Raw genomic sequence first — 20,620 nt, 5'->3', positions numbered from 1 at the left:
AATATGGGGGCTGGAGAGATGGCTCAGCGGTTAAGAGCACTGACTGCTCTTCTGAAGGTCCCAAGTTCAAATCCCAGCAACCACATGGTGGCTCACAACCAACCGTAATAAGATCTGATGCCCTCTTCTGGTATGTCTGAAAACAGCTACAGTGTATTTTCATATAATCAATAAATAAATCTTTAAAAAATATGAAAGGATATGAATACTGAAAGAGGATTAGGGTGGGAGGGGCAGCTCTGAGATGAGCTCATCAAGGAGTCGTTGGTGAGTGTGATCAAAATACACTGTATGCAATTCTGAAAGAACTATTGAAGATGAAAAAGCAATCATTTTCACGTTGTTCTAAGTGCACAGAAGTCTGGTGGTAAATGGCCCGTTGCAGCAGAAGCACTTTTGTCTTTGCGGAGTCTTCTCTTTCCATGTAACTATCTTAAGGCTTGAGCTGCTGCACCCTCAGGAGATCGTAGCCCACCTATATCGTTATGTTACCCCTTCCTAGATAAGCATGGAAGGTGGATAAGACAGAGAGCATAGAGAGAAAGGGAGAGAGGGAGTAACGGAAAGCAGGAAAGAAAAAGGAGAAAAGGTTTTCCAAACAGTTTGAGAATTGCCTCCCACCGGTTCCACCCCCACCCCATGGGCCGTGACAGACTCACACGAACATTCCTTGCTTCAAAGTAGACTTTGCTTTTCACCTGTGCATATGCTTTAGCTTAGTTTGTTGTTTTTTAAGCTACCATACTGCCCACCTGAGATTAAATTCCCATCATTAGTGGAGAGAACAGATAAGAGGAAAACTAGTGTAGGTTATTTCTATCACAGGGACAAGATGTCCCAGATTCTCACAAGTATAGCTTTTCAAAAGGAAAAAAAAAAGTATGAAGATATAAGGACAGTAGATCTCTCTCTCTCTCTCTCTCTCTCTCTCTCTCTCTCTCTCTCTCTCTCTCTCTTCCCTTAAAGATAAACATTCCATCCAATTATGTTCATAGTGAATCACTCTAATTTCAGCTTCACTATTCAGTTGAGTGGCAGGACAATTTATGCTTCTCTTGATTCTCTTCCCCCAGTAAAACATCTGGCTACATACTAGAATTTTCATTAGCAGAACACAGGGAGCTTGCGGGATCATTCATTTCCAAGTCTTTTTCTGGCAAGTCCACGGATAAAATAACCTCCTCTTTAATATGAACCTGATACTGTTTTCATAGCAGAAGAATTACATTCAACTGGAATAAATGAAGGTTTTTTGTTTTTTTTTGTTTTTTTTGAATAGAGGGGCCTTTTGCCAACAGGATGAGGGAAAATGTGGGGAGGGTGCATGTTGTTAGAGGATGATATATTATTATTTTCAAAGCTCTGAAGAGAGGGAGACTCAGCCTTGTCAGCCTTGATTTATGTTCGTTCATTCTGTGATTCAATAGGAAGGTCAGGCGAGCGTTACTGAATGTTTGTTGTGCATTTTTCTACAGAGCAAAATGGAGAACAGCCCCCACCCTGCCTTGCCTTGTCCTCACTGCCACTATAAAGAGCAGAGATTCTGGGGGGTATGGATAATACATAAGATTCTGACTCAAATCAGTTCTAGTATCTGTCCCCATGCACCCGAACACAAGATGGCTTTGCACAAACCTAGGGGTCCTCGAGAGGTATCAAAAGTTTCAAAATTATGTTTGGATGTTCATATGACAGCTAAATTTTGAACACAATTAAATTTAGTCCTTAAGGAATTTTCCCTATAAATATGTTAATCTTATCGTCACCTACTTAAAAGAAACTGTAAAATTGTATCTTAAAATGATAAGGCATAAAACATACCTGGACAAATTACATATAAAATTTATAATTTGTATTTTGATGTTTACCTGGGATAAAATGGCAGTTTTGACTTTCATGTCACCAAATTTGTACTTTCACCTTTGTGGTGCTTAGATTTTACAACCTGATTATGAGGATCCACTCTGTTGCACATTTCAAATAAATGGTCCATTCACAGAAAAGATATCTTACATTGACCTCTCTCTGTTTTACCCAGAATGCTTAGTTAGACTTCAAAATATATTTGAAAACAATTATCATTTCCTCCTACTTTGCACTGCTGTTCTTTCAGATTCTCTTTCACGTGCTTTGGAGATTTTTAACCAGTGTTTTTATAGTTAAATTTCTTTATATTACTGCCTCATATTTTTTATGTTATATTACAAATAGTTTATGACTATTATTGAATTTATTTGGATTTTTGTATACCTCCTGTTACTCCAGCTCCAGGAGATCTTATGCCCTCATCTGAACCCTATAAGAACGCCCCCACACATGACATACATTTCACAGACACATACGTACAAATAGATACATATAACAAAATAATTCTTAGAAAAGAACTCACTAAAACATTCAGACTACACCTTGAGTATTTCATTTGGAAAAATTGTGCTTTTTCATATGCTTTTGTTAATTTAGATTTTCTTTATTATTCCCTTCTATTGGTAAATTATTCTTTCATGGGAATTTTTCTAAATGTGTTTACCGGTATTTATTACAGTTCTTATACTTGAGGCATGATGCATTTTCTCTCTGAATCACAGTTTGATTTGATACTTCATAGGTATCATTCTCCTTCATCTTCTTCTGGAATCCACTGATACAAATGTTCCATGCTCCCAGGTATTCTATGTGCTTCCATAACTTTCCCTTCATGCTTTACGTCTGAGCATTTTATGTTGTCCTTTATTCCATTCAAAATTATCTCCAATATGCATCATTGTCTAATTTCTACCAGCATATCAGTTTAGAATAGGTTTGGGGTCTCTCATTAAAATGTCATTTATAGACAAGTTTTTGAATATGTGTGTATGTGTATGGTGTGTGTGTGGGGGGGAGTAGATTCATGTAGGTTTGGGAGTATGTATATGCACATGTGTACGCATGCTAAGTGCTATGCAAGCCAGAGAATCACCTTGGTTATCATTTCTCAAGAAAGCCATCAAACTTATTTTTGAAACAGTCTCTCATTGGCCTGGAGCTCCCCCATTAGGCTAGGCTGACTAGCCAATGAGTGCAAGCCACCTGCTTGCTTCTGCCTCTCCAAGGTTGGGATTACAAACATGCCACCATGCCTGACTTTTTAGGTGGGTTTGGGGACTCAAATTCAATTCCTGTACATATAAGTCAAATAGTCTCTGTCTGTGCTATTTCCCCATTCCTTGTAAAATTTACTCTTAAATTATTGTCTACTAACTACATTACTGGAGCCATTCATGAACGTGTCTCTATTGTCTACTTTGCCTTAGTGCCTGGTTGCCTTACATAATGTAAATACTTAATGTTATTTATATTCGTTTCAATATTTTAGAGCTTCTATATACTGCAAAATACATACGCAATACACCATAGCCAATTTTTAATATACCCAAACATCTTAGTTTTGCATATGTTGTAAATCCTATGATACACCTCTAATAAATTTCATTTTGGAGAGCTAATTGCTTTTTAATCAAATGCTTAAATGTGAACAAAAATGGTCTTTTAATGTTTATTCTCTTTTACACTTATGATCTTCTGCACTTATTTCTATATAACAGTGAATTTGGAGGAAATTCAATGTACGTGTGTGTGTGTGTGTGTGTGTGTGAGAGAGAGAGAGAGAGAGAGAGAGAGAGAGAGAGAGAGAGAGAGAGAGAATATGTGTGTGTGCTGTTATTGAATAATGCATGTGCATGTGTTTGAAGGTTCCTGTGCCCATCCATGAGGAAGGACATCAAGTGCTGGAGCTTTCACTCTCCACCTTATTCCCTTGAGATAGAGTCTCTCACTGAACCTGAAATGATGCTTGCAGCTAGTAAGCTCCTGCCATCCTCTCTCCTCCCTTTGGCTCTGAGTTGTAGACTTGAGTACAGTCATTCATGTCCAGATTTTATGTGTTACTTTTAGGTCAAGTTTACACAGGGAATGTTTTTACTCATTGAACCATGCCTTATGACAGAAGGGTAATTTTGATCTCCAGAGGATATGTTGTACCCATGGATATCCATGATAGTCACATGTTAGCTTCAAGATTGATATTAAGCATCCTACCTTACCACTGAGCTAAGGCCCTTGTCCCTATGTGTCATTCTTAAAGAGTACCAGCCTTCAATACTAAGGTAGTAAAAGAAACACCTTATCCTTTTTTGCTTTGTTTCATATTGTTTTAGGGCAGATTTAATCCATTTCAATTTATTTACATTTGTGTCACTGTGACCGAATATCTGGTCGGAATCTTTTCATGGAGGATGGGTATATTGTAGCTTAAAATTTGGGACATGTCAGTCCACCATAGCAAGAAGGAGAGGAGGGCAGGCAAATTACATGATGGTGGAAATATGTAGTACGAGAGGATGCAAGAAAAGATCAGTGCAAGATATGGTTTGCAGGAAACTCAGCCAGTATATACCTAAAGGACTAGACATCTCACTGCAGGCTTATTTGCTCATCTACTTCACTGCTGTGCTTGTTCCAGTAGCTGGGGAATTGACAGATGTCAAACAGCAGATGAATGGGTAATAAAAGTAAGACTCATATGCATAATGAGATTTTATTTGGCCATAGAGAAAAGGAAAATTTGTAGGAAAAGTAATGGAACCAGAAGATGAGGTTCTAACAGAGCCTTAGAACGACATTCTATGCTTCCACCATCTTAAGGAGGTAGAAGACTCTAAGTGTTAAATATGTGTATCCTGCTGAGGGTGAATATTGGTCAAACCACAAAGTGTGGAAAGAGTGAGGGGTGGGAGAAATTAGATCATGCTGAAAGAAAGCCCACTGCTTTCAGCCGTCTGGAATCCAGTGTCTGTCTTACCTAGTCGGTGAGACCACAGAACTCGGCTGACTTCAGGGCCAATTAGTAAGCTGATCTCATTTGTTTATGCTGGTTTTCTAATCATCAGCTTTTGTTGCTGTAATCTAATTTATGGAAAGTTCTTTCTTTCTGAATTCCAGTTGTCAGTTATTTAAAACAATAGGGACTTTTCTGCAACATTTGCAGAAGCAGAAATCTATTGTCTGTACTTTTATCTTGGTTCATGGTTTTGTTTCCTTTGTATTCAACATCATTGGACCTGAACAATTCAGGAGGCTGACTTGATTTTTGGCTATTATGGCAGATTTTAGCCTACTTTCTTAGTAAGAAATTAATATAAATTTAATTGTGTATAAATTTAATTATGTATAAAATAAAATATTTATACAATAGAATATAATGTACATCTGTATGTGCCAGTATGCATAGGTATCAAGAAAATATTATATTTGTTCAATAGGACTTCCATAATAATGGAATAGCTTAAACAATAGGAATCTGCTTTTTTTAGATCCCTAGTGACCTGAAGTCCAGGATAAAGGTGATTACTTTGAAAAGCTATTCTCTTTGGCTTGTGGGTGGTGATTTCTTTCCAGGAGCTTCCATGGTCTTCTTTCTGCATTTGGGTATGCCTTAATTACATCTTTTATTTAGTGATTTCATCCACATTGATTGGTATAGGGCTTACACATATGTCTCCATTTCTATACCTACTCACAGGACTTTATTTCCTATGATGGCTTCATTAAAGACGTGATATCCACATTCTGAAATAATGCATATTATGATTTCAACATAAGAACAAAAAAAATTTGCTCATTATATTAAGGTAAATAAGACAATATACAAGTAGTGCATGCAGTATCAAATTCCATTTGTATTTTAAACATGTATATATATGAATCTGTATAAGTTATCTTTAAGACTTCAAAGAAAGTATTAATGGTGGTTTTTATTTGAAAATTAGACTAGGGAGTAGAAGAGGACAGAAAATAGCAAGGATGTGAATGCCCTTGATTTCTTAATCTTTACAACTATAGCTCTATCAACTCTCTCATTTTGATGTTGTAATACACTGCTCATGGTTTCCTGGAACACTCATATCCTTTAGTAAATCTAGGGTTCCAATTTGAGTTTTATGACTGCCGTGTTGGTAATCTTTTTTTCTTGCCAGGTTGCTATTATCTTTCCATGGGACCAGGAAATGTGAACTTTCCACACCCTTCTTGCATAGACTAGGTGAATCCCAAAGAAACATTTCAGCAGAACTGTTTATTTTCATTATCTATCACCTTGGTTGTTTCAAGTTCCCAACTATAAATGCAATATGTCTTTATGTTACCATAAAGGAACTCACTCACGGTGATGGTCAGTTCCTTGTCATCTTGATTCAATAAGAATCATCTAGGAAGAGAAAATATTAACTGAGGAATTTTCTTTGTAATATTGGCCTTCAAACAAGTATATAGTGGCATTTCCTCGATTAATAATTTATGTGTGAGTCTACTTGGGGCAATATCACCCCCTGAGCAAGCGCTGCTTGGTGGCATAAGAAAGTAAACGGTGCAAGCCAGTAGCAGAATTCCTCTGTGGTCTCTGCATCATTCTCTGCTTCCCGGTCCTGCCCTTCTTGAGTTCTTGCCCTGGCTTCCCTCAATAGACTGTGACTATGGATATGTAAGCTAAGTAATGCCTTTCCTCCCTGAGTTGTTTATTAAGGCAATAGGAATCTAACTAAAACACTTGCTGTGTCATAGCTCAGTCTGTTCCTAACCATTCTGTACAGTCCTCTTACTGTGGACACTGGCAACTCTAGATTGCCTGGATCTTCATTCATCCATGCTCAGCAAACTTGCAACTTATCAGTAAGTCTGATTCTTGATACTTTTCATTCCTCACCTGGCACGACAACTGCTGCCTCGGCCTCAGATCCATGTCATCTTGCAATTCTCAGAAATCTATACGTAGCATTTCCAGACCCCGGGCACGCTGTGTTCTCGCTTAAACAGAGTTGAGAAAATGCAAAAATTGCAATTACAAATGCTGTGCTCATGTGAGAGACCTTAACATTCACTGTGTATTGACAGAGAACATTTCATCACAGGCCTACTCTGGATACAGTTCTTTGGCCAGAGTTAGAAAGGACCTGGTGTGGCCGAGACAGCGGTGGCATTCCAAGGAGTCCACTTGTAGGTGACTCGAACAATTTGTTCTGAAACTGCACATCATTTTGAATGTATTCCTTTTAAGTGACTCTCTCATCTGGCTCTGTGAAGATGGAAGACTCAATTAAGGAACCACTGTGTGGCAGTCACAACTGGCTCCTTTATCTTGCTCCCTATGGAAGGGAAAAAGACTCCCCGGAACAAATGCGCCATAGTGGTTCCACTTGACCTTTTCTCTCCCGACTGGGCTCATTCAAAGTTGCTTTTTCTTTTTAAGGACGGAAACATAAAAGACACCAAATGGCTCAGTTGTTTCCTTTAAGCACAGCACTGTTGAGAGAAGAGTCTATGATGGCACCGGGCTTCCAGCAATGGATAATCCTTTTGTTCTCCTTCCCAGAGGTTGCTGAAGTTTGCCCTTCTTCTCACTACATCACCCCAAGTTCTTTTAACTTCCCTTCTTCTACAAGCAGAGGTCAAAACAGAACTTTCAGATTGGCCCAGTAGAGTCAAGGAAGGAGAAAGCAAAAAGTGTCTCAAATGCTCTTAGGGTCCCCAGGAGGCTTATAGCTGGGAATCAGCTGAGAAATTCTGTGTTTGTTAAAACAGGTAAAATTGGATCCTCGGGTTTGTAAAGATTGACGATGGGGTCACTTTAGCTAATAAGCTTCCTTACTGAATTCTAATTGTCCTTATTGATGGAAAGAGAATTAATGCCACTTTTCACAAGCAGGTATTGCAGGGACGGGATTATGTCTCCTGTTGAATAAGTCTGTACTTACCTGTGAAGTGGAGTATGGGAAGGTTAAGTACAAAAGACAATTATTTGTGGTGCAGGAGGAAACTGCTTTAAACTTCATTTTTAAACTGCAACATGAAAAGGGAGTGAATCTATAATGTGGCAGAGTCACTTTCTCCATATCTGTGTAAGATTTTGAGACAGAATTTCTGGCTGGGCAGTCCACACTAGCCTGGAACTCCCAATCTTCCTTCTACCTCCGGAGACAAGCGCATGTTTAGCTGATAACCACGCCCCCTGTCATGGTTTAAATGAGATAGGTCAGAAGTCCAGAGAAGATGGTAAGAGGTGACAGAATTAAAAGCAATTAAATTGCCATGTGTGCTTTTATTTGTTGGGGTTATTGTACTGTACACAAAGACAGGTCAGTGATTTATTGGCTGTATTATCTAGATTTATCAGAACTAAGAATTATAGGACAACTATTAAAATCTCTGTAAATTAAATATAAAGACAGCAAAAAGCAAAACAGAACAGAACAGAAACACAATGAAGGAAAATTTCAGCAAAACAGAGAAGTAACATGTTTTATCCATAACTGAACTTTTATTGTTCATATTAAAAGTTAAGTACAGAGGTAGACATAGGGAAAGAGCATACATTGGAAGCTGAGGCAGAAGGCCTCTGAGTTCAAAGCAATCCTTGCCAAACAGTGCACTGCATGTCAGCTTGAGGGTCATAGTTAGACCCTGTAGAAACCCCCACACACCTTTTACAAAAAAAAAAAAAATCAATAAAAATAAAGACAGATAATAACATCTACCATATTCAGTTAGATTTCACCAAGTTTAAAATAAGTCATCCATAATACCTTCATAGGAAAAATAAAATCTTTTTCCTAGAAGTTAAAATTAGAAAAAAAATATATATATATAATTTATTACTTCTTGTTTTAAAAGATCATACTGTCATGCATTTTTGGTATATAATAGTACTACGGTAAGAATAGTACAAACACAAACAAAATAATTATCCATTAAGGGCTGCTTTACTAAGCATCTAGTTGAAGGAGAACTTCATAAAAAAAAAATGTTTTTTAAGCCAGACCCTGTTGTACAGGACTTTAATCCTACCAACTAGTGAGGCTGAAGCAGAGGGATAGCAAGTTCAAGGTCAGCCTGGGCAGCTTACTGTGAGATCTGTCTCCAAAGGAGAAAGTAGAAATAGCCCTGAACTTTTCCCCTGCTCAAATTCCCTTGGCACTGTCATTATCTTTTCACCTTCGTATACGTTGTGTTCTCCTACCTCCTTTGCTGTAAGGTATTTCTTCCTCATTGCCCTAATGTCTTTCTAGCTCCATAGTTTCTAAATGTCCTTTAAGTTGAACAAACAACTCTATAGATTCAAAGCTAAGATACATACATCACTGGCATTTGCACTTATAGGTCTGGATAACCTCACTCAGTATAGTATTTTTCCAGCTCCCTTTACGATATGACTACATTTTTTAACATTACTATATTTCTGCAGATGAGAATGTATTTTATTTTACATTTTCATTATCTACTCATCAGTTGATAGACATCTGTGCTGATTCCATTACCCAGCTATTATGAATAAAGTCTCAATGAATATTGTTCCCACCCCCCCCAAAAGCTCAAGAATATCAAAGAAGAGGAAGAAGAAATACCATAAAAGCCAGAGGTTAGGGGTTACTGATGTCAAAGTGTCTTCTGGACACACGGCCATACTCATGAGCCATACTCATAAGTTCATAGCATCTGTGATTGCCTACACAAGACCTACAGGAGATCCAACCAGCCAACATTAAAGCATGGTCAGGGAAAGGGTTCAGTAGGTCACACCTCTACCTGAGGACTTGTTGGCAATTGATGGTTGCTGGGAGAATTAGGCCTTTTTTTTTTTTTTCTGCGAAGTTTCCCTTGCTCCATTGAATGACTATCTATGTCCTCACGGGCATCACAGATTGTTCTCAATGGATTAACTGCCTTTAAAAGAAGAAGAATATGCAGAGTAGGGAACACCATATGAACAAGAAAGGCCGGGAGGAGTTAGAGAGTCGAGTGGGGCATGGGTAGGATCAAAGTACATTGTATATGTACATTCAATTTTCAGAGAGTAAATTTAAAATGCTGGATTACAAATTCCCCAAGTCTAAAAGTTATAGATTATCCCCTGCTTGTCACCAGGAAAAGATCACTGCAGATTTCTCCATGCAAGTATACAATTGCTATACATCATAACAAAGCCCAGATGGTGGAAAATGCCACCCAAGGGCCCCTCTTCTTCAAAGAAGCAGAAACTGTGACCCAGGAAGGTCAGTTGGACATTCTATAGCACAGCATCCCTGTGATGTCAGTTTCTATTGGGAAACACTGAGCTAGGACAGCTTTCTCAGAAATAGCTGGCAGGGCTCACCAGGAGTGAGGAAGCCTTCTTAGACTATCTTTCCTGGAGACTCTGCTTCTGCTCTCCCTGTTCTGACACCCATGGCTTTGTACTGGCCACTGGTGGCTTTTCTTCAAGTTTCTCTGGTACCAATTTCCATAACGTTGATTTTTTACCAACTCTAGTTTTGCTTTGTGTCTCCATTATTAAATATACAAAGCCTTTACTTCTGACAGTTGTGTATATGTTTAGGGATACAATTTACAGCCTATAGGTTTTGAGTTTTATAGCCTAAGCCTGGATTGTACTTTCTTAGGTGGAATGCAATCAACTATGACTGTAAAAAGTAAATAAATAAATCCTGGTGATTTATTTTTATGCTCTAAAGTTATAGTTTTTATATTCATCTAAGAAAGTGCACACATGTGGCCCAGAACAATAGACTTTGTGAAACTAAGCATGCTCTTGGAAGAGCTAGCTTAAGCATCTTTCAGTCCTCACAATCGGAAGGCACATTTTCCCAAGTTGAAACCAAAACACAGTATTGATACATCTACATGTACTTGGAGTATGAGATCAGTAAAGCCATGAACAATTTAGATACCAAAGCTAACCTTTGAGGAAATTTAATGTCCTTGAGCTATTATCTCTCACAACGTTGTTGAATAAAATTCACTCAGATTTATTGTTATTAAAATTCTTCATTATCGTTATCAGCATCATTATCACCCCCAAGTGCACAGAGCTCTTTTCTTTCCAGATGCTTAAGTTGTTTTACTTATATTACTGTAGCCATTTTAAAATATGCTTAAAATATCAGCTTGCACATTCATCCCCACTATACCTCCCTATGGAGAAAAATAGGGAAGTAAAATGATTTAAAGTGAGATTTTTTTTCATAGTCTCTGGCTAGAGAAGCCAGTGGGTATTCCAAGACCATATTACTTCATTAAGTCTAATATTATTCCAATGAGATCCAAAAGTAGAGAACATTTGTACCATCGAATATAAATGAAACAGAGATGCAGAATCTTTTTAAAAGGCTCATCCAAGGACATAGTTGGAAATAGCAGTATGCCAATAAGTTAGTCAAAGCCTTTTGATCTTCATGTCAATTTTATTTCCGGCCCAATGACATATTTTCATTAAGATCTACTCTCTAAAAGTCATGTGCTTTGACCTCCTATAAATATGACGACTAAATATGACTGACAAACAGAATGGTTCCCAAAGTTGTATGCTCCAAGAGCCATTTATGCTTAATGGAAAAAAAAACAAAACAACAGACTTTAGAATGAGGTCAAAGTGGATCTGAAGTGAAAGTGTCAACATGGTTCCTAGCTCAACTTTTGTTTTGAACTTTCAAATTTTCACTGTGGTTTGATAGAGTCAATTAAGGGTTAAAAGCACAGTGTAGTCTTTTAGAGGCCCAAACGTAATTGGTCCAGATTGGACACATACCTTTGAGTAGTTTATTACTGTTCCTTTTACTCGCATCACTCTTGCTACTTAAGAAGTACCATGTCCTCTTGCTTAGGCCAAACCTCTTGACCATCATGCCCAGTGTGTTAGCTTTGTTAAGTTCAACTGCATAGTTTATCTGTTTTCTGGTTTCATAGACCCCCCCCCACATGCATCAGTTTGACTTGACTCCCCAGTTTCGATTCTGCTTGATCCCAAATTCATAAGGTCCAATAGAATTTGATGAATGCTAATAAATCAAGTAGAACCAACACCTATGGTCCTATCTAGAGGTACTTTTCTGTAGTAAATACTATTTTATTTTTGGTAACTCCTCTTGATTTGACAACCATTTCCATGTCTTGAAGCAACATTGACCTGTTGTCATTATGTATGATGAGTTGGAACCCACAAGCCAGATCACTTAATCTTGTTTTGAAATCTTCCTCTCTCTTGCCTAAAGACTGTGCCCTCTTCCCTGCTGTTGGCCTTCCTTTTTTTTAAAAAAAAAATTTCATTCTGTTTCCTTCCCAGGAGTTTTGTACAATGAAAGGAGAACTTATTTCTCACAGCTCTTATGTCCACAGTGTTCCAACCTTACAACTTTTACTAGTTCTCTGGACAGATGGAATTGTTTATCTGTATATACTTCTCTCCAGATGACAAACAGTGATGAATTTCTGCCTATACCACAACAGGCAGCAAGTTCAAATCTTAGATCTTCCCTGAGTCTGCTCATCTCTTTAACTTTCATTACAAATGGTTCCTTTTCCTATAATCTATCCTGGGGAAGGAAGTTTGGAGGTTTCCAATCTAAGCAAGATCTGAAAACAATATTGGCATTACAGGAAACTAAGATATATGTTGAATATGAGTTAAATGATGCTGAGGTAAGAAATCACCAGATGGTATCTGAAGGAGGTCCTGGAAGATCAGGCATTGACAATAGGAATGGTAAGGTAGTTATGGTAACCACCTGACCCTCTTGGTTTACAAAGAGATCACCTTTCTCCTTTCTTACTGTTCCCTATTACAATTGTGTGGTCCAATGACCTGGTACATTACCAGGTCCCGAATAAGTCAAAAATTTCCATGACTTAGAATATTTAGATGTTTTCAGGTAAAGTTTATTTCTCCCGTATTCCTGGATTTGAAAACAAAATTTTTTGTTGTGTTTTATTTTCTATTTTTCTGTGATAAATATTTGTGGACTAAGGACTGGCAGCATGATCTTTAATGTGTGCGTCAACTTACCTGAGCCATGAAGTGCCAAGCTATATAGATAAACATTATAGACAAAATGTGTTTATGAGAGCATTTTGACATAAGAGTCACATTTGAACTGGTGGACTGAGTAAAGAAATGTACTATTTTCAGTGTAGACATCACACAAGCTTTGGAGATCCTAAGTACAGGCAGAGGAACAGAGGAGGGATCAGTTTACTACATCTGGTTTTCTTCAAACTGGCATATCAGTTTTCTTGTGTCCTCTCAGTAGAGCTTATACCATGAAGCCCATTTCTCAAACTTGAAGGTCTTCAGATTGAAATTAAAACACTGGGTTTCCTTAGACTTCATTTTAGGTAAATAGCTAGTGAAATTCTCAGTTCTTGCAAGTTAATTCCTTGTCCACTGATGCCTCCCCTCCCAAATTTGGTTTTGTTTTTCTGGAGAAGTATTTAATGCAAATAATAATTTAAAAATCATATTAAAGATAAATTAATAACAACAAATTAAAAATCGATTCCTAAAGTGATCAGCATGAAGACTCATAAACAAAGCTCTAGGTCTTTATGACAAAGTACCACTGTCACAGTGTGCATGACAAAGAAACCTGGTAGTCTTGTCCCCACCATAACACTTTGACTCTTTATCTTGATGTCACTGGCATGTTCACTATTCCATTGTTATTTTCCAACCATTCTGTATCTATTGTCATTATTTATAAAAATATATGACAGAGGTTCCCCTGCTAACTGACCACACCCAGAATTTGCAGAATTTGAATCATCTTTCCAATTGTTTCATTCATGATAATTATTATCCTCTTTTATTATTTTCTTCTCAGAATATATGGTATATATTTTATTGTTTTTATTTGTACACTATTATCAGAATTGTAATACAGTGCTGACATGGGGTAGCATATGTGCTCAGTAGTTAGCTGTATAGTCGTGGTACTAATGCTTTGTTTACTAAGATCTTTGATACTTAAATACTGTGCTGGTTCTCTGGGTGTATTATTTTTAGCTTATCTTTATACTGTCCTTTTAAATGGACTCACACATTGACTCTCTCCTTGAGAATCTGTTTAAGATGAGTTAGTTCTCAGTCATGCTCTCAGCAGAAGCTCTTCCAGACTCTTGACCTTCTGGACTTTAAATACAGTGTGCAGATTGCAACCTCTGGAGACCACATTTTGGGAGACATGGCAACATGCCATTGTATCAGATCATAGCTGTGTTTGACTTCATGGCTTTGGCCTCATGATTTTTGGCTTAGGTTCTTCTCTTATCACACTGACACAGGAATGGTACCTTCTTGATTCTGTTCCTAGTCTACTGAAGATATGCTTAACTGGGAATCTCATACCCTTCCTGCTATAGCTTTACAGTTCTAATGTTGAGCTTATATTTGCCTCTTGTAAATGGCCTGATCTACCCTACCCCCGTCTCTCTTATGCTTCTAAGGATAGAATGTAGCTATATTTGGTAGATTATTTTTTGACAAAATTGTGGTTGTTTAGTCATTAAGCTTATTCAGAGATCTCTATATTTAATTGTGATTTTTCAAGCTAATTTAGAAAGAGAAACTATAGCTTGAGGTAGATTGAAGTCCTATGCTTGGCTTCCCATTTATTATTTAAATGCCCAAAATATACTAGGTATAGAGACGTAATTGAAATATAGTAACCAATACATTTTTTTAATGGGGAGATGGAAGAATGGGGACTTTAATTAGGGAGTGAGGAAGAAGAAAAATATAAGAAAAGGGAGGAAGAGGGTTATATAACACTAAGGATATTTGAAAAATTCACAGGAAATCATGTTACTTTATATTTATCTAAAATTGTATCTAAGATATATAAGTAGATAAATAAAGCTAAATAAATAGCCTAAATGAAGTTATGCCACTTGGATGGAATAATGCTCCCCACAAGAGTAATAGATTATCTGATTAAAACCCCAGTATCAGGCATGAGAAGCCATATTTTACATTCTTGGCTGGGGAGTCCAAGAGACTCCCAAAACAATGGAAGGTGTCACTGTGGCTGTTTCCCATAAGTTCTCATTGCTGAAAACATGATGAACTTTAGATACAGGACTTGGAGGAATTGAGGTTGTACCGACCTGAAAGTACACTCACTGAGGACTGGTCCTCATAGTATCAGAATGTACAGTGCAAGCTGCCAAGGGAGAAAGGCAATGAATAATCTTCTTACCCAACTGTGATGCTTGTGAGCCATAACAATGACCATAGCAAGATAACCTTAAAGTTACAACAGCTCTCTAATTTATCTGAGGCCTGCTCAACAGGAAAGAAATGGAGTGATGTTTTAAACCTAATCAACTACCTGTGACTAATGAGGTCATGGAACTTAGAGGAGAAACTGATACCTCCATATTCATAAACCAGTATAAGTCCTAACTTCATTCTAAATACCTTTTCTTATATCCACAGGTAACAGTAGCTCTTATTTTCATCCAAGAAGTTTCTTTCTACAGAAAACAGAGGCCATTGCAAATAGTTACAACTAGTCAAAATGCAATGAACAAGAGACCACTTGGTGCCTAACTCCAACTAATACATCTACAGCACTACCCCCAATACACCTAAAATTCAAGAAATATTACAGGAAGATGAGATGGAGGGAAGTAACAGTCCTGAAATCTCAACACGATTCTGCTTAAACAAGACAGTGACAATGCCAGTTGACATGGTAATATGGGTGGAACTTCACAGTCTTCTGTCCCTAGAGCAAGAGCTACAGAAAATGAATGACTATTAAGAGAACAGGAATTTGACACTCCACTGGATATCCATCTCAAATGAATATTTGATAACAATCATAAAAACACACGCCCACAAACAGCACTAAACAGATTCAGTGTTATATGTCTATCTTTACTCTAAGAAAAAGGAAATTAACTATCTAGTCCAGAGCCATCATTTTGTCTGATAAGGTTTATGGCCCTGATGTTTCTCTCATGGTAACTCACCCAAGAATATCTCTTTGGCTATCCTATATGTTCAGAGCAAGCAATGCTCACTGTATTCCAGCATTTACTTGTACAATGGAATCTCTACTCTAAGGACAGATTACTTAGAAGAGCTGGCATTTTCTCCTGCTTTCTTGTCATACTAGAACTATCATATCTTCACAAAGATCCAGATGTTCTGTTGGGAAATGGACCTACTGCTGGTCTCAGCCCATATTCAAGCACACAGGTAGAAAGGTATTACATATGAAGCAAGCACTAAAGATAAAGAGGTTCTACAGCTCTGTGTGAAGGGACTAATATTATTTGAAACAGCTCAATGAACTGTTTGAGTGGTCAGGAGTAGGAGGTTAAGCCAGAACCTGAGACAAGCATCCTCTGAGCATGAGGATAAGCCTTGGAGACCGGGAAGGCTATGCATGTGGGCCCTGCTACCGCCACTTAGCAATGTTCAGGCGGGATGAACGCCAGATTAGAAAACTTTTTTTTTTTTTGAGATGCACAAGTTCATCAAAAATGACAGAGCCTCAGCAGTAAAAGGGTCATACACACAACCTATAAACAAAGAAAGACTGGCTGAACAAGACTACTATGGCCAAGAGGCAATTCTAATAATACCAGTCATTGTTTCTTTCTAAATAACACACCTGCATGCTTAAAACTTCATACACTTATGGGCAGTCAGAGGAAGACAATGCCAACTACAATTTCCCTTCAGAACATGAGTCAAAAACATAAGCATCTTGAATTATGGAGCTATTGGTATCAGGGTTTAGATATTAGAAACCCAAAGAAGAGAGGTTTAACCACTAACTATCCTCAGTAGGCTAATTAAAAACCAAACCAAAACCAAAACAAACAAACAAACAAAATGATGGAAGAAAAGAAAGGAAATCCATTTAACATGGATGCAGTGGAAAGAGTAACCAGTAAGGAAGTCTGGTAACCTCTGACCCAAGTTTATCTCCTTGATCATGACCGAGCTTTAGGTTTAAATAAAAAGCCAGAGGTATAGAAAACTAAGCAGTCCTGGTGAAGGTGTGGCCACACCCTTCGTTGTCACATCTTCTAGGCTCTGCTCTCTCTTCAAGAGTGGTCTGACAAAATGACAGCACTCTGACCAGTTTCTTTTTTTTAGCCAGCACAGATTTCAGCTTCTTCCTTCTCTCAGTATATGATTCCTGAAAAAAAAAATTACAATTTCTTGAAGACTGAGGAATTTAGTAGTTATATGGATTAGTAGTTATATGGATGAAGAGAGGCACACATCAGCTCTCTTTGGAACATCTTCCCTCCTGCCAGGACTGTTAAATGGCAGCTTCCACAGCTTCCACATGATACACATAACCAACCAAAAATGATAAGAGAAACAATGGGCAAAGGGACTTAGTTACAACCCTGACTAGTAAGTGGCTTTTGCTACAGGGGTAGCTGATAGGCCATACAGGTAAAAGGGAAGATTAGGAGAAGAGTTGGGCAGGGACATAGAAGGTTCAATGAAGGAAACAGGCTCATGAGAGTTAGCTCAGCCCTGTAACTAAAATAATTAGTAAGCAAACAAAATATAAAATATCATCAACACTCGGTGGGATAAATATCCAAAGAATCCGCACCATATCATTGAAAATGTCAACTTTTCATCAATCTTTGATAGAAATAAAGCACCAGAGTCTGAGTCAAGTAGAAACAGAAAAACTTAAAAAGGCTTGTGATAAACTCACTGAGTTATTAATTTAAACAAACAAAACACAAGAGAAACTTAGCTCCAGATGGCCTTACTGATTGATTTAACCAATTTTTCAAAGAAGAATTAATACTTCTCTGGTTTCATGCTGTGGCTGTAACAAACACCATGTCCAAAAGCAGCTTTGGGAAGAAAGGATTTATTCGGCTTATGCTTCCCAGACACGGTCCATCACCGAGGGAAAGGAACTTGAAATAGAAACCATGAAAAATTGCCACACTATGGCTCATTCTCTGTCTTGTTCTCTTGATCATGTTCATCTGGCTTTCTTTTACAATAACCCAGGTCCATCTGCCTACTGGGTTGGGTACTCCCAGCTCAATCATCAGTCACAATAAAACTCTTAATAGTCAAAACATAAAGAGGTTATCAAAGGAAAAGGAAGACATGCCCCAAGTATCACAGATCCTAGCTTGGAGAAATTCATAATGACCAACTTTAGCATGGTCTGAAACAGTCTGGGGCTGCTATCAAATAAAATTAAATCAAAGGCTTGGAGATAGTTCAGCAGTTAAAAGTACTTGCTGCTTTTGCAGGGAATCTGGGTTTAGTCCATCACCACACACCAACTTCCAACCACTATTACTCAGGTTGTAGGGAGTCTCATGACCTCTTCTAGTGACTGGAAGTACCAGGCACATGGATGCAATGCATACATACATGGAAATACTCATATATGTTTTAAAAAGAAAGAACAAATTGAGAGAGAAGAAGTGTATATAGCACATGTATATGTCATCTTCAGACACAATTGTCATCTAACCTTTATACTTTATCAATAAAAGAAAACAAATAACCACTTATCCTGACTCTCTGTATTCCTGCCTAGTTAAGGAAGGGAAGGGTTTTTGGTTTTTGGTTTTTGTTTTTTTCTATATAACTACATAGAAAGAGTAAAAAACATTTTGTTTAGAAAGTCACAACTTGGCAATTTCCAGTAACATAATAGAGTCAAGCAAGAATGCTCAAATTTCCTGTGGTAAAAGCTGTCAGGAAACATGTTGTATGTTACCCTGGAAAAGGTATGATCTTGGTGGTAACGTCTGAACAAACATTATAAAGATATGTGTCATCATGGAAATATCCATTTTCATTGTGCCAAGAAAGCAAATGTCTTTATTTTGGTTAGTAGGTTGGTTAATCGGTTAGGTAGTTTTTGAAAGAGGGTCTCACTACGTAGCCCAGATTGATGACAAACTTGTGATCATCCTGCCTCAGTCTTTAAGTGCTGGGACTGCAGTGCAGATACGGTGCCTAATTTACAAGCAAGTTTTCAGAAGGAACACTCAATGCGATGTACTTCCTGAATTGGTACATCCTGATGGCATAGTGTAACCTGTGAAGGATTCTTACCCCTCCAAAACATTGTGCTGCATCACAGCATTTAGCTCCTGTTTTTAATATGCTACACAGTCAAAGAGTCAGATGAGCATTGTGAGAACCACTGTGAGAAAGCAACTCCACCATAAAGGAATGTGATGCCTTCTTTAAGTCAACGGTGTGCCCTTTAAAAGAAGTCAAATTCATAGCAGAAGTGACTGAATACCTACAGAAATAAAATATAGATTGTGTAGAGCTTCAAAGGCTCTTAAATGATAGCCTTAAAAAAACTTGCTGACAAGAGTAAATGGGGATCACATATTAGTTACTGACTCAGGATTCTCCTGATTCTTTAGTGTGATAACAAAAATCTGATTCTGTCTGAAGATGTACTTTAGGAGATATGGGTTTATGGTGGTTAATACTGGGTATAAAGTCACCTGGATCCAAAAATCAAGTAAAAGGGAAGGAATACTGAGTACTCGTGATATAAATGTTTTTTTATATTATTGTTGGAAGTGGGAAGACCTACTCTAAATGTGGTTGGTGCTTTTTGGTGGCAGCCCAGGTGAAAAGAGTTGAAAGAAGCTGTTGGGGTTTTTTGCCTGGTTGCCTTCACTCTCACTGGCAGGTTCACCTATTCCAGTGGGTCTCAACCTTCCTAATATTGTGACTCTTTAAAACAGACTTTATGTTATGGTGACCCCCCCCAGACATAATATTTCCATTGCTATTTCATAACTATAATTTGGCTCCTTTATGGTCATTATGTATATATCTGATATACAGAATATTTGATATGAGATCCCTGTGGGGGGGAAAAAATCATTCAACCCACAAAGGAATCATGACCCACATGTTGAGAATGACTTCTCTATTCTATGGCTATTGATCCTGCATTCCATTGCTGATATAAGAACCTAAGAGATTTTCATTTTGAGTGTAAATTGGAGATCAACAGCCCCCCAGGAATCCTCCAAGCAAGCCTTCTGTGACAGGTTAGGGCAGCTGAGGCATCCAGCTGTGCAATAAGACTCAGTGATTACTTGGTTATTGCCCTCTCTAGTACAAGACAGGATTGTTGGATTAACCAGACTTCATTGTCTAAGTCAATCTAATATATCTTCGGTTCACATATACACTTCCTGTTGATTTTGCTCCTCTTGAGAACCCTGACAAGGACAGTGTTCAAATATTCAGAAACACCATATACATTTTACATAAAATATTCAGCAAACATGGATATAAGATAGTTAAAGAAGCTAAACCCTGAATGTTTGAATCTATGTGAATAGTGTGTGGGTGTTTCTTACAATAGTCTTTTAACTTCTTCATGTTTACATTTTAAATAACAAAAATTTAGAAATCGTTCATCTTTTTCATATCTGTTTTTGTGATATTTTGTTATTGTGCCAGCAGCTTTAAAACTTATCACATTAAGAATCATGTTATTAAAATAGTAATAATGCCTCATCTTAATGTTTTAGTAAAGTTTCAGCTTCATTTTTAGGGAAATAAATCATAATTTAATGCTCATGTGAAATAGTTTTCAGCTAAATGTTGTTTCTTAACAATCAAGTGAATAGTGATCTCTGTGAAATTGGATTTGTGTAGTTTCTTTTCGTAGTTCCTGATGACTGCTCACTGGTAGAGACACTGCATAGACAGAGCATGCTAAGTGCTTTGTGTGGAACTTTTCTTATCCTTCACAAAAGCACATTT

The sequence above is a fragment of the Mus pahari genome, chromosome 19 (genome assembly GCF_900095145.1).
Source record: "Mus pahari chromosome 19, PAHARI_EIJ_v1.1, whole genome shotgun sequence".
Classification (NCBI taxonomy): Eukaryota; Metazoa; Chordata; class Mammalia; order Rodentia; family Muridae; genus Mus; species Mus pahari.
The sequence above is the reverse complement of the archived record's forward strand: the minus strand, read 5'-3'. Positions refer to the sequence as shown.